The sequence below is a fragment of the Parambassis ranga genome, unplaced genomic scaffold (assembly GCF_900634625.1).
Source record: "Parambassis ranga unplaced genomic scaffold, fParRan2.1 scaffold_33_arrow_ctg1, whole genome shotgun sequence".
In the NCBI taxonomy this organism is placed as follows: Eukaryota; Metazoa; Chordata; class Actinopteri; family Ambassidae; genus Parambassis; species Parambassis ranga.
The window spans coordinates 730,664-746,020 of NW_021144803.1; the positions used below are offsets into that span (position 1 = coordinate 730,664).

Here is a 15,357-nt window from a genome sequence, read left to right on the forward strand (position 1 = left end):
TCCAGACTTTTGCATCATCTGTGTGTGCTTTTCACCAGGTTGCACAAGAGAAAGGGGAACTTAAGCAGAAGGGTGATGAGCTGGATGCTAAAATCCACAAGCTGGAGCAGTGTTGTGACCTAATCTGGTCACCCCGGATTCCCAGACTCCGCCCCCGATGCACAGAACATTGAATGAAAACCAGTACTGATCAGTTTCAGTTTCGCCTTTATAAAGGGAGAATGCACAGCTCAATACAGACCCCTCGATCTGCTCCTGCAGCTGACCATTTGCATTCTGTCGGTCCCATGCATTAGGCTCGTTTTATTAGTCTTACAACAAGGTGTGGTTACATTTACATAGAAAGGCATAAAAGGTAATGTTTTTCAGTGAAACATGCATATTCAATAATCACAAGGTGGAAGGCGTATACGAAACTAAAAGACATTGAAGTTCTCCCACTCACATCTCTGATGTGAGGGTGTGTGTGTATTCTCACAGATCCTCCTGTTACGGCCTTGAGTATATCTTGTCTCTTTGGTTACATCTCTGGGTCAACTAGGGGTTTGCAGTTCGAATGTCTAAACACATCATTAAACATCAGAATGCTTTATGACCTCAGCCAGAGGTCTGGATCTATGCACAACCATACACTTTTACCATATATGCAGACAGACATATATTTTGACCAGGTTTGACCATATATTTCCACAGCAGGAAAAGAGAGCTCTGGACCAACCAGCTGTTCAGCAACTCTAACTCTGTATACCGCAAATCTTTCAACAAAGCTGAAGAATCCAGTATGTAAACCAGCCACAGCCCTCTTCAACTGTATACTTGTTGATTGATTGATTGTTAAATGATGGTGGCAGCTTTAATTGGCCACAATGTAATTTGTTTTCGTTTTAGGTCCGGACTATCAGGAGAAGTTGAAGCTGGAGGAGCAGCTGAGAGCTGCTGAAGGGAAGCTGAAGGATAACAAATGATCCAGGAGCTCCAACAGGACATGCAGGTTATTGTTGTTTATAGCCAGTGTAGAGCAGATCACTGAGAACGAAGCAATTAGTCTTCGACGGCTCAGGTTACATTCAGACTGATTCTGGATTAACTGGATCTTAACCATGCAAATACTTTGTTAGCTCATATATTATTAGCATAATGGTCAACATTCAGCAGGCAGTAATAGTTAAATTACTGTTTTTTTGTTGGAAGTCAGTGTATTATCACTGCAACACAGTGATGGATATGCTTTGGGCCAAGTTAGAGAATCAATCATTTACACACTTAGTCCAGCACCCATGGAGCACACAGATCCCTCCTTTGTAGAAGTCGCCCACAGACCATGTGGCCTAAAGCTGCATCTCTTTTGTGCAGCCATCACTGCACAATACTACAGGGAATACAGAGGGTGTATTATGTAGCGCCCCTGTGAAAGCTTTAGACCAAAAATAAACTTGTTTAAACTATCTGCCTGACATTGATCTCGTATGAATCTCTGTGTATGTGCATGTTCAGCTTTAGTGTATTCATGGGTGTGTGTCTGTTTCCAGGAAAGGAACAAGACTAGAGGAGGGAGAAAAGATGAGAATAAATCAGACACTCCTGGAGAAACTGAACAAAGACATCACATTTCAGAAGGAGAAACTCGACAGAGCCACAAAACAGGTTTAAAATCAACCGCTCGTTTCATGACGCGGCAGTAAACACAGGGGGTGTTGTGTGTGTATACAGAACACCACCTGTTTAATTCTGTAATGTCCTGCTGTTTTCCAGTGCTCCAAGTGCTCTTCTCCTTTTGAAGAGAAGGACATTAAAGTGACAGAGATGAAGGAATTTAACAAGGTTATTGACAAGATGCTGAATGAGGCCATGGAGAAAAACCCAGACGTCAGACCGGCGCTGGAGAAATACTTCCTGCAGGTGCAGAACAGCTCAAACAGCTCAAACAGCAGGACTAATGCAGCCACAGCAGCGTACCCTTTAATGCTCCTCTCTATTACCCCTCACAGGCCAATGTGTCTCTTCCACCTCCTCCTTCAACTCCTTCCACCCAGCGGAGCTTCAGGACAAACTCTGCCCGCAGCTCGACCACTTCCAGGTCAGACTTACCCTGAAATGGGTCACACTAGAATACTACACTGATAACAGTTCACCTTTAACAGTCAGTCAGCTCCACAGCTGCAAGGTGTTGGTGATAAAAATGCACAAAATCAATACGACTATAAACAGAGTATAACGAATCAGACTTTGCAGTGCGCAGTGCGGACCAGTGCAGCCTTTGCAGTGTGCAGTGCGGCCTTTGCAGTGCGCAGTGCGGACTTTGCAGTGCGGACCAATTCAATTCAATTCAGTTTTATTTATATAGCGCATATTACAATCAGACATTGTCTCAAAGCGCTTCACAGGAACCCCCCTAAGAGCACTGTGGTAAGGAAAAACTCCCTTTAAGAGGAAGAAACCTTGAGCAGGACCCGTCAACTTAAGGGGGAACCAGTCCTGCTGCTAGTCAGACAGGATGAGGGAGAGAGAGAGAGAGAGAGAGAGAGAGGATGAAGGAGAGAGAGAGAGAGAGAGGAGCAAACATGATACAAACATGATACAGTACAGAGCAAACATGATAGCAAGATGAAACAGTGATTATATTGTAATAGATATCTATATATATCGTCAGTCCATATGTAGGAATAGTAATTTGATAGCAAGGATGAGCAGCAGGGGCTAGTGAAGTCGATGAGCACAGGAGAGATCAGGGACCAGACTGCAGGTCATCATGCAGGTCTTGAGACCTGCAAAGAGAGAGAGCGAGAGCGAGGCACAGAACTACAAGGAAGACAGTAAACACAGATTATGAGACGATATTACCCAGTATGATCCAGACTAAGGAGAGTGGAGGAGAGGTCAGAGGGTGCTCAGAGGATCGTGTTTGTGCCACCCGACAACGTAGAGCAAGAGAGACTTCACGGGCAGGTCATCATCCAGGTCTTGAGACCAGTGTGAGCCAGACTAAGGAGAGAAAAGGAGAGGTTAGAGGGTGAGAGGGAAACTGCTCAGTGGATCATGTTTGTGCCCCCTGACAACGTAGGCCTAGAGCAGCATAGCTGTGCTACACACTAGGTCTAAGGCTAACTGTACGTCTTACTAAACAGAAAAGTTTTAAGTCTAGTCTTAAAGGTGGAGGCAGTGTCTGCCTCTCGGACCCAGATTGGTAACTGGTTCCATAATAGCGGTGCCTGATAGCTGAAAGCTCGTCCTCCCATTCTGCTTCTATGAATCCTAGGAACTACTAATAAACCTGCACTCAGAGATCTGAGTGTCCTATTAGGAACATATGGTACAATCAGGTCCTGCAGATACAATGGAGCAAGTCCATGAAGAGCCTTGTAGGTTAGAAGAAGGATCTTGAAGTGTATTCTTGAGTCCACTGGGAGCCAGTGAAGAGACGCTAGAACAGGAGAGATGTGATCCCTTTGGCTGCTTCCTGTCAGAACTCTAGCTGCTGCGTTCTGGATCAGCTGCAGACTGTTGATGGAGTAATGTGGACATCCTGACAATAAAGAGTTGCAGTAGTCCAGTCTTGAAGTGACAAAAGCATGGATGAGCTTTTCAGCATCACGCTGAGAGAGGATGCTCCTGATCTTAGTGATATTACGCAGGTGAAAGAAAGCGGTCTTGGAGACCTGCTTAATATGAGAGACAAACGACATGTCTTGATCAAAGATAACTCCAAGGTTCCTCACAGTCGTACTGGAGGCCAGAGTAATTCCATCCAGAGAGAAAGTATTATCTGATAAACTAGTTCTGAGATGTTTCGGTCCAAAAACAATGACCTCAGTCTTGTCCGAGTTTAATAGTAAAAGTAGTAAAAATAGGACCAGTGCAGCCTTTGCAGTGCGGACTTTGCAGTGCACAGTGCGGACCAGTGCAGCCTTTGCAGTGTGCAGTGCGGACTTTGCAGTGCGCAGTGCGGACTCAGTAAATAAGTGCGTGTGAGAAAAATGTGCGGGCCGCACTAACTCTAAACTTTGATGTCAAGTGGGGGGCCACAAAATATCGGCTCGTGCAGTGCGGACCAGTGCAGCCTTTGCAGTGTGCAGTGCGGCCTTTGCATGTGCAGTGCGGCCTTTGCAGTGCGCAGTGCGTGTTATGTGACGTGTGGGGTAGGACCCAGGCGCAGACAAAAATAATGTTCAACAAAAGGAGCTTTATTCAAAGCTAAATAACAAAAGCAGTCCAGAGGAGCAGGTAAACGAAAGGAGGGCTACTGGAAACAGTGCCAGACAAAAGGTAAAAAGTACAAAATAAACACAAAAGAATAAACCAAACCAAACCTGAGGATGATCGGGGAAACATGAGGAAACACGGAGGAAGAAGAAGGACGAAGAGGTGGATTACGAGGTGGATCACAAGGGAGTACACACAGGGGTGCACACGGGGAGTCACAAGGGAAGAACTGATAAAGACCAAGGGAAGGCACAGGGCTTAAAAAGAGGAGAGACGACACAGGTGAACACAATTAGGGAGGAGCTGATAATCAGGGAGGAGGCTAGAGGAGGAGAGAGGGAAGGACTGAGGAGCAGAGAACAGGAGGGAGGAGGAACAGAAGGAGAGAGGGAAGGACTGAGGAGGAGCAGAGAAAGAGGAGGGAGGAAGAGAAGGAGAGAGGGAAGGACTGAGGAGGAGCAGAGAAAGAGGACAAACACTGAAAACTAAATAACAAAATAAACAATATAATAAAAGACAATGAGCCAAGACCCTGGCTCATGACAGTACCCCCCCCCCCCCCTCAAGGGACGGCTCCCAGACGTCCCTGAAGGAAAAATACAACAAGAGTCCAAAACTGAGCCGGGAGGGTGGGGGGAGGTCCGGAGGAGGGACCAAAACAAAATTACAAGGCCAGAGTTCAACACAAGGTGACCCAATGGGCAAAAGTCCGGGAAGAAGACAAAGTTCATAAATGGCCAGGGGGCCAAAACAGAGTCAAAAATGGCCAGGGGGAAAAAACAGAGTCAAAAATGGCCAGGGGGCCAAAACAGTCAGGGGTTTGGGACCTTCTGGGTCCTGGCAGCTGCCCAACAGAGGCAAGGAAAAGGGCAAAAGGGCCAGTGGGGCAGAGTCGCGGGCCCTCCAGGGTCCGGTCGGAAGCCCAGCATGGACAGGGGTGAGGACCCTCCGGGGTCCGGGTGGCAGCACAGCAGGGACATGGCTGAGGGCTCTCCGGGGTCCGGGCGGAAGATCACCAGCGATGGAGACGCGGACCCTCCAGGGTCCGGGCGGAAGACCACCAGCGATGGAGACGCGGACCCTCCAGGGTCCGGGCGGAAGACCACCAGCGATGGAGACGCGGACCCTCCAGGGTCCGGGCGGAAGACCACCAGCGATGAAGGCGAGACCAGGCTGAAGACCAGCGAGGACGAGACGACAAACCCTCCTGGGTCCGGGATGAAGACCAGCGAGGATGACATGACGGACCCTCCTGGGTCCGGGCTGAAGACCAGCGAGGAAGGCGAGACGGACCCTCCTGGGTCCGGGCAGAAGACCAGCGAGGACGAGACGACAAACCCTCCTGGGTCCGGGCTGAAGACCAGCGAGGATGAGATGACAAACCCTCCTGGGTCCGGGCTGAAGACCAGCGAGGACGAGACGACAAACCCTCCTGGGTCCAGGCTGAAGACCAGCGAGGACGAGACGACAAACCCTCCTGGGTCCGGGCTGAAGACCAGCGGAGACGATGAGGCTGACCCACCAGGGTCAGGGCAGAAGGTCGGCGGAGACGATGAGGCTGACCCTCCAGGGTCCAGGCAGAACGCCGGCGAGGACGAGACAGAAGACCCGCCAGGGTCCAGACTGGAAACCGGCGCTAGCGCAGAAGACCCTCCAGGGTCCAGACTGGAGACCGGCGCTGGAGCAGAAGACCCTCCAGGGTCCAGACTGGAAGCCAGAGCCGAAGACGAGGCAAAAGACCCTCCAGGGTCCAGACTGGAAACCAGAGCCGGGGACCCTCCGGGGTCCGGACAGGAAACCAGAGCCGGGGACCCTCCGGGGTCCGGACAGGAAACCAGAGAGGACCCTCCGGGGTCCGGACAAGAAACCAGAGCCGGGGACCCTCCGGGGTCCGGACAGGAAGCCAGAGACGAAGACGAGGCTGCGGACCCTCCGGGGTCCGGACAGGAAGCCAGAGCCGAGGACCCTCCGGGGTCCAGACAAGAAACCAGAGCCGGGGACCCTCCGGGGTCCGGACAGGAAGCCAGAGACGAAGACGAGGCTGCGGACCCTCCGGGGTCCGGACAGGAAGCCAGAGCAGGAGACCCTCCAGGGTCCCGACAGGAAACCAGAGCAGGGGACCCTCCCGGGTCAGGGCTGGAAGCCAGAGTTGGGGGTTCCCCAGTGACTGGACCAGTCGCTGGGGCTGAGAGTCTTTCTGGGTCAGGGCGTGGATCCAGATCTGATGACCCTCCAGGGTCAAGGCTGGATGCATCCCCAGCATCCTGACAGGTGACCTCCAGTGTCTCTGCCACCCCTGTCTTGGCAGGAAGTCCTCTGCGGGGGGCACTGGAGGTCTCTGTGGCAGGTGGCGTTGTCTGGAGCCCGCCCTCTGGCCGAGACGGGGGAAGCGACGCCGTCTGGAGCCCGCCCTCTGGCCGAGACAGGGGAAGCGACGCCGTCTGGAGTCCGCCCTCTGATGGAGCGGGGAGGAGCGGTGCCGTCTGGAATCCGCCCTCTGACGGAGCGGGGAGGAGCGACGCCGTCTGGAATCCGCCATCTGACGGAGCGGGGAGGAGCGACGCGTCTGGAGTCCGCCCTCTGACGGAGCGGGGAGGAGCAACGCCGTCTGGAGTCCGCCCTCTGGCCGAGACGGGAGGAGCGACGACGTCTGGAATCCGCCCTCTGACGGAGTGGGAAGGAGCGACGACGTCTGGAGTCCGCCCTCTGACGGAGCGGGGAGGAGCGACGTCGTCTGGAGTCCGCCCTCTGGCCGAGACGGGAGGAGCGACGACGTCTGAAGTCCGCCCTCTGACGGAGTGGGAAGGAGCGACGACTTCTGGAGTCCGCCCTCTGACGGAGCGGGGAGGAGCGACGTCCTCAGAAGCCCACCTCCGGGCGGAACCGGAAGTGGTGGCGTCGACGGGAGCCCGTCTCCGGGCGGAACCGGAAGTGGTGACGTCGTCGGGAGCCCGCCTCCGGGCGGAACCTGAGGTGATGACATCAACTGAACCCCACCTTCGGAAGGAAACTTGAAGGCCAGCCGAGTCCCTTCGAACAATGGCTCGAATTTAGAAAGAAGGGCATAGTCCCATATGAACTCCCAATAATCCAGAAAAAACTGTCTACGCTCCTCTGCCCCCTTCAGGGCAGCAATGAAATCAAATAAAACGTCTGCTGGGTCCATTTTGGTCAGTTCTTCTGTTATGTGACGTGTGGGGTAGGACCCAGGCGCAGACAAAAATAATGTTCAACAAAAGGAGCTTTATTCAAAGCTAAATAACAAAAGCAGTCCAGAGGAGCAGGTAAACGAAAGGAGGGCTACTGGAAACAGTGCCAGACAAAAGGTAAAAAGTACAAAATAAACACAAAAGAATAAACCAAACCAAACCTGAGGATGATCGGGAACACATGAGGAAACACGGAGGAAGAAGAAGGACGAAGAGGTGGATCACGAGGTGGATCACGAGGTGGATCACAAGGGAGTACACACAGGGGTGCACACGGGGAATCACAAGGGAAGAACTGACAAAGACCAAGGGAAGGCACAGGGCTTAAAAAGAGGAGAGACGACACAGGTGAACACAATTAGGGAGGAGCTGATAATCAGGGAGGAGGCTAGAGGAGGAGAAAGGGAAGGACTGAGGAGCAGAGAACAGGAGGGAGGAGGAACAGAAGGAGAGAGGGAAGGACTGAGGAGGAGCAGAGAAAGAGGAGGGAGGAAGAGAAGGAGAGAGGGAAGGACTGAGGAGGAGCAGAGAAAGAGGACAAACACTGAAGACTAAATAACAAAATAAACAATATAATATAAACAATATAAAATATACAATATAATATATATATATATATATATATATATATATATATATATATATATATATATATATATATATATATATATATATATATATAATAATAAAAGACAATGAGCCAAGACCCTGGCTCATGACAGTGCGGACTCATGACAGTGCGGACCCTTTGCAGTCTGCACTGCAAAGTCCGCACTGCAAAGGGTACACTGCAAAGTCCGCACTGCGCACTGCAAAGGCCGCACTGAACACTGCAGAGTCCGCACTGCAAAGGCCGCACTGCACACTGCAAAGGCTGCACTGGTCCGCACTGCGCACTGCAAAGGCTGCACTGCACACTGCAAAGGCTGCACTGGTCCGCACTGCGCACTGCAAAGTCCGCACTGCGCACTGCAAAGGCTGCACTGCACACTGCAAAGGCTGCACTGGTCCGCACTGCGCACTGCAAAGGCCGCAATGCACACTGCAAAGGCTGCACTGGTCCGCACTGCGCACTGCAAAGTCCGCACTGCGCACTGCAAAGGCTGCACTGCACACTGCAAAGGCTGCACTGGTCCACACTGCGCACTGCAAAGTCCGCACTGCGCACTGCAAAGTCCGCACTGCGCACTGCAAAGTCCGCACTGCGCACTGCAAAGGCTGCGCTGCAAAGTCCGCACTGCGCACTGCAAAGTCCGCACTGCGCACTGCAAAGGGTACACTGCAAAGTCCGCACTGCGCACTGCAAAGGCCGCACTGCACACTGCAGAGTCCGCACTGCAAAGGCGCACTGCACACTGCAAAGGCTGCACTGGTCCGCACTGTGCACTGCAAAGTCCGCACTGCAAAGTCTGCACTGCGCACTGCAAAGGGTTTGATTGTTGTCACCTGTGTCTTGTTAACTCTTGAACAGAGCCATTGCTTGACACTATAGGGGCCCTAGGCGAGAAGGTAACACTGGGGCCCTACGGGCTACTAGATTCTATAGAAATGCCGCCCCAAACACAAAGACATGTACAGTGGTGATTATATAAGCAACCTTTTATTTAAATAATGTGGAACACACATATGAAAATATTATCTTAAGGAAATATAAAAAACCTGTACAACACAATCAAAATTCATCATAGAAATATGTTCTCTCTAAAGACTGTCCACAGTGGTGGAAAGTAACTAAGTATTTGTACTTTGTTACTGTACTTAGGTAATTTTTCATGTATATGTAAAAAACAATCCTTGAGTCCAATTGTCTCGATTTAAACTCTTGGAAATTGAAAGTAAGTACTTGAGACTTTGGTTAAGTAGGCTCATTGATGTAGCACATCTACAGTACATGCACTAAATTGTGACGATTAAACTAAAGAAATGATGCTGTTATTCTATATGACCAGCAGGTGGCAGAAGAGACTCAGAAACAAGCAGCCTATAGGCCGACTAGCTTGGCTGCTGACAGTTGGCATGGAGGGAGCCTCTCCATAGGATCCTTTACTTACCTTTGAATCTTGTGCCTGACTTTGTATCAACGTGACATCATTATCTTATTAGTTTGATTGCTGCAAAGCAATACATGGTAACACTGGACTCATTTTATATCTAATAGTCTGAATTATTGGTGTGAGTGTGTCAGACTATTAATAATTTCACCATCATCCTTCCACGATTAATTCGTGGTGGACAACATCCATCTATCCATCATCTGAACCTGCTTCTTCAGGGTCACTGGGGGCTGGAGCCTATCCCTGTATCCATAGGTGAGGTGCTCATGTACACTGGACTGGTTAGAAAAAAAGATGTTTAAATACAAACGTAAGTTTGTCCAAATCTGACATAATATGCCTACTGGGTGTATTGTGTATATGCAGCTTATGTATATAATGTACAACATTTATACAACAAATAGAAACAAATACATAAATACAGTCACAAAAATGTCTTTATTTAGTGTGACATATTGCACAAGTCACAGCTCCAAGGGGACAGAGGAAAAACAGCTACACCCAAATTCTCTGTTGCTGCTCTCTGCTCTGCTTGCTCTTCTCCTGTCCTGTGTTTTATGCTATGATATATAAGCATAGCATAATTGAGCATAGTTTCAATGAGCAGGTTTTCAGAGTTATGATACATGATATGCTCTCTGTATCTTCCCTGTAAGGACCCATACATTATTCTAACAAATGCTGCTGGCCTCAGGCACCTCTGCTTTTTCAAAATACAATGTTTAACTATTCCAAACCATCTCTCCACGTGGCAGTTTGTCTCTCTGGTTTTGGTTGTGATTTGTTGTTTGGTCACATGCATCCCTTTTCACACGTCTCAACATGAGACCACTCCAAAGGGGAAATATGCCAAGGCAGTTGTCAAAGAGAACATCAAGGACGGCAGGACAGAAGTAGGGAATGTCTTCAGGAAGTGAGGTCTCTGAATCCTCTTCCATTTCTGTCTGTACTTCCTCCAAGATGCTCTTAAACACATGTGTAAAGGGAGATCCTCCAACAATGGTGTTGAAATTTCTTCTTTGTTTGTCATCTTCCAGAGCTAGGGGTGTGTCAGCATTTCCTGTTTGTTCCATGTCTGGAATGATGTTTGTTTTAATCAAGTCATGCAATGTCTCAAGATGTTTCTGGACACAACTGCTCTTGTGTTTGGCTTTTAACACACGGCAGAGAGAACGGAAGATGGTGAGTACTGCAGCCATTGAAGTACTGTTTTGCAACCTAGCAAATGCAAATGTGGCAAAACTTTTCAAGTTCTTATCTGCAGTTTTTTTTCCCAATTGCCTTACTGACAGCTTTAATCACATGTGCAGAGCATATGCACAAGACTGTGAATGTTTGTATGTCCTTCTCTGTCTTCCATTTAGAACACATTGCAAAAGCTCTGTCTAAATAGCTGTCAATGCTCTCCCTCTCTGTTTCAACCTGTTTTACTTTCAGGGTTGTGTATTGTGATACTTTTCTGAGTGTATTGTGATACTTTTCACTCCATCCTACTGTAGCCAGAAAGTAGGATGGAGTGTTCATTGGTCATCATTTCACAGACTGGGAGGGGGGTGCATTTTGACCACAACCTGGAAGGGTTAGGGCATAGTATAGCAGTCGTTTACTTTGATTAGGGACCTTGGATACCACATTCCCTGTAGCATCTAGATATACAGCCACATTTTTTCCCGCATGAGGATGCTTACTCCAGTCTCTGTGTACATATGTACTCCAAATGGATCAACCTGGTAATGCTGTATATATCCAGGCACCTTGTGAAACTTAAAATCACATTCCTTCATGAGAGACTGGGTGAGATACATCTCCATTAAAACATCCTCATGAAGTCTTTCTCTTTTTCCAGCCTCATAATGTGTATTTTTAAGCACATTTTGTTCAGGCTGTGGGTCATGTTTCCTGTTGATGAAGATTCTCAGTCATCCAGGTCATCATACGTAGAGAAGATTGAAGCAAGGCGTCTGGACTTGTAGAGTTTTCGTGAAGACGTTTCGCTGCTCATCCAAGCAGCTTCATCAGTTCTAACTGTTTGGTGGGAAACATGTTTTATATGTGGTGGAGGACCTCAGTGGGTGGGTCTGGGTAAAACTTAAAAAAACAATAGCACTAAATGTTTCCATAGTTACCTGTGATGTTCTGGCTGCCTGGGCCAGGTGTGTCTAACGACTGGCTAACCACTGTGAGACTGCCGGAGGGGGACTGGTTGACAGTCCTTCTTCTGGTTGACACAGTTCTTGCTGTGAGTATGTGCAAACTTCCTGGAATGGATGGAACCACTGCATTGTATGTGGTAGAAAGATGATGTCTGAGGCCACCACCTCCGTTTTTCCAGCAGGTCTGTAACCACATATAAACCATGTTTCCCCACCAAACAGTATAACAGTATTTCTCACTAAATAAACATACAAGTTTACACAGACTTGGACATTGCACCAAAATAAACCCAATAATATTTGCATTCTTTCATCAAACATTACATTTAACACTGAACAAATAATGCAGCTCTATCTTATAATCACACATCAACACATCAGGAGACATACATTCAATTGGAGCGACGTAAGTGTGCTATATACATATACTTGATACAAATTACAGCGGAGCATTTCAGCGCGATAATTACTCGAAGTAGCGCGAGATTACCCACAGCTCGGCTATACCGCTACTATCTTCCAATTAGCTGCATCGTTAGCTTCTACAAACTACTTTTAAAGTTACTCAAAGTTACCCAAATCATTATGAAATCACTGTCAGCGAATAAAGAAACAATACGAAGCTTAAGGCTTTCATTCGTGACCATTTTTAACCAAATACTGACCTGAGAATAATAGAATGTTAGCAAAAGAAACACAGTAGCACTCGCTTCGTTCTCCGGGTTGCTTCTAACAGGAAACAGGAAGTTGGTCCGCAGTACACAACCGAGGAGTGACAATCACAATGCCAAAGGTTCCACTTACCATTATAACACTTAATTCACTCATATTCGCACAGGCATACCTTTTATACATGCAAAATAATGATCTTATTACTTATTAAAGTATTACAGCACTGTTAAAGTATCAACAAAATAAAATTTTTACCTGCTTTTTGATTCTCAAAATACCAAATGTGGTTGCACATATTTGGGTGCACCACACAAGGACTGTAGCAGCATGGCTGACAATGTATGACCCAGATTTGGCTCCATATTGCAGCAGGACAAGGCGCAATGTTTGGCATTGGCACGTGCCAGCAAGGGGGATTAGCTCAAATGGTAGAGCACTCACTTAGCATCAAAGAGCTGCTGGAACACTGACAGCTAATTTAGTTGATGACAACATGTGAGTGTCTGTGACCATGGCTGATCCACAGCTGATTGAGGACACTGCTGAACACAGCTTCTAAACAGACGTTACACAACTAGCTTAACATATTACCCTCATCTCATACACCAAAATACTCAATACTGATCATGAATGTCACCTCGGTCTAAAGACTTGTTGAGACAGCACGTGTTGACACAGATTTCAAGATGAGGCACAGAGGGATTTACAGCTGTATCATTCTGCACCAGATGAAGCACATGGTCTGAACCAGGTCGTGTCCTGTGTGTCAGAGAAAGGCTGAAACCCTGCAGCACCTGTTTCTGACTGCTCTGACCACGCTGCCTTCTTCTCCAGTCTGCTCTCCAGTGATGTTGCTCCTTCTACTTCCCCTCTGATTGAGCGCTGTGCTGCAGCCATTGCAACACCTATCGCACCTCAGAGCGATCCAGCAGTGCCTCATGTTCAGCAGCATACAGTGAGCAGCTTTAATCTCTGGATTGACAGACTTTATCTGCGCAATAACTTGCAGAACAGAAAGTCTTCCAAAATATCGCCTTTCCAGGGATAGCACACCAAAACTATCAACTGAGCAGCACTGGAGATGCTCTGCTCTGTCGATTCATCCAACTGAAAGGAACATTTCATTTTTTTTCTAGCTCTCAGGACGAGAGCTGCTGCAACAGGTATCCACCCTGAAGGACAGCGCCACAGGAAGTTAAAAAGCACTTCTGGTGGGACTCAAAACCGACAACCTTTGAATCACTTCTCCTGTGTTTAACTAGAAGTCCAATGCGCTATCCATTGTGCACCAAAGCCACAAAGCAGTGGCTTTAAAGTATTTTTTTTTTTTTTTTTAAAAGTCAGCATAACAGAGGTTACAGCATCTTCCCCTCAGGGAAGCTGCTTTTTTTTACTGCCACCCCTGGATATATGCAGTCCAGTGCAGTGAGGCATGCTCTGTTCTGTACAATGGCACTGCAAAGTCTGCACTGCAAAGTCCGCACTGCACACTGCAAAGGCCGCACTGCAGAGGCCGCACTGCACACTGCAAAGGCTGCACTGCAGAGGCCGCACTGCACATGCAAAGGCCGCACTGCACACTGCAAAGGCTGCACTGCAGAGGCCGCACTGCACACTGCAAAGGCCGCACTGCACACTGCAAAGGCTGAACTGCAGAGGCCGCACTGCACACTGCAAAGTCCGCACTGCACAATGCAAAGGCTGCACTGCAAAGGCAGCACTGCGCACTGCAGAGGCCGCACCAGGGCACACAGTGCAGAGCAGCTCAGATGATGTGAAGACACATTTACAGCATAGTCACGTAGCATTGTTAAAGTGTAGACAGCATGACTGTGTCTCTCCAAGAGTAGATGGGTTGGGAAGATGTTATCGTAATCTGATGAGCCACTCGGCAGAACTGAGGATGCTACTCGGGGGAGTGGCCAAACTCAATGTATTAAAAAGAAAAAGTGAAATATGACATGGTCCCAAGTATTCAGAGCCTTTGCTGTGACACTTATATTGTTGTAGCCATTTTTTGATTAATTTGGCACTGTACAATATTGTTTTTGGTTATTTAGTCTATTTGAAAGTTGTGCCATTATTATTATTTTGCAACCCGTAACAAGTCTACATTTAGTGTTTAGTTAGGGTTTTTACAGGAAGGGGAGGGTGGAAGAAGGTGGCAAACAGTTTCTTGACCACCTTTGGCCAAGCATTATTAATTTTGAGTGATTTTCATTTGAGTTAAATTATTTTGTATTTTTTTTAAGACCTTTGTTCAGCTTTGAATAAACACGAAATGGAATGTAAAAGATGTGGCGGAGGTGTGTGTAAGACGGCCACCCATTCACCCAGCCCGAACAAGGGTGTGTAACAACTGCTCTGGATTGGGATGAGTCTGAATAGAACTTTGTTAGCTTTGTAAAGCTATGTAGTAGTTGGAAAGGAACTGAAAAGAGTTCAACAAAAAGGAGTTGGTCTCCAATGGAATAAAGTTAAACATCAGGGCTCGTCCGGGATTTGAACCCGGGACCTCTCGCACCCTAAGCGAGAATCATACCCCTAGACCAACGAGCCATGTGTGACCTTTTATTTTTCATGTTTCAGTCGGTGGAAGAACAACACAAAGCACATGTTCTTCTTAGTTTGACATTGGTAAAGATATGAACAAAGATTTCTTCTAACTGTGTCAACAAAGACTGAACACTTTGCATATCACTGTCCTCCATGAGGAGACTGTCCTCCATGAGGAGACTGTCCTCCATGAGGAGACTGTCCTCCATGAGGAGACTGTCCTCCATGAGGAGACTGTCCTCCATGTCTAGATAAGGCTTGCTGTCTAGCAGCTGGGAGAAATGTCTTTTTGTGGCTGTGGCATTAGCTCAACATTGAATCATAAAGTTTGTTGCATAACAGGAAGTTGTATTAGGGTGTGACCCTCCTGAGAAGCAGAACCTCTCCTTTATAGGGGCTGTCTTGATAACTGCCTCTCATTTCCACCTGTTGTCTGTTCCATTTGCACAACAGCAGCTGAAACTGATCCACAATCAGTGTTGATCCTAACTGGACAGGCTGGTTTCACACAAG

At 47.9% G+C, this 15,357-nt stretch overlaps 1 non-coding gene across 1 annotated transcript; it reads right to left on the reverse strand.

The window, feature by feature from the left end:
- Nucleotides 1–14,775: 14,775 nt before the first annotated feature.
- Nucleotides 14,776–14,847, reverse strand: trnap-agg (transfer RNA proline (anticodon AGG)). Its single transcript has one exon. It is a non-coding gene; the product is annotated as a tRNA-Pro (tRNA).
- Between the last annotated feature and the right edge of the window lie 510 nt (nucleotides 14,848–15,357).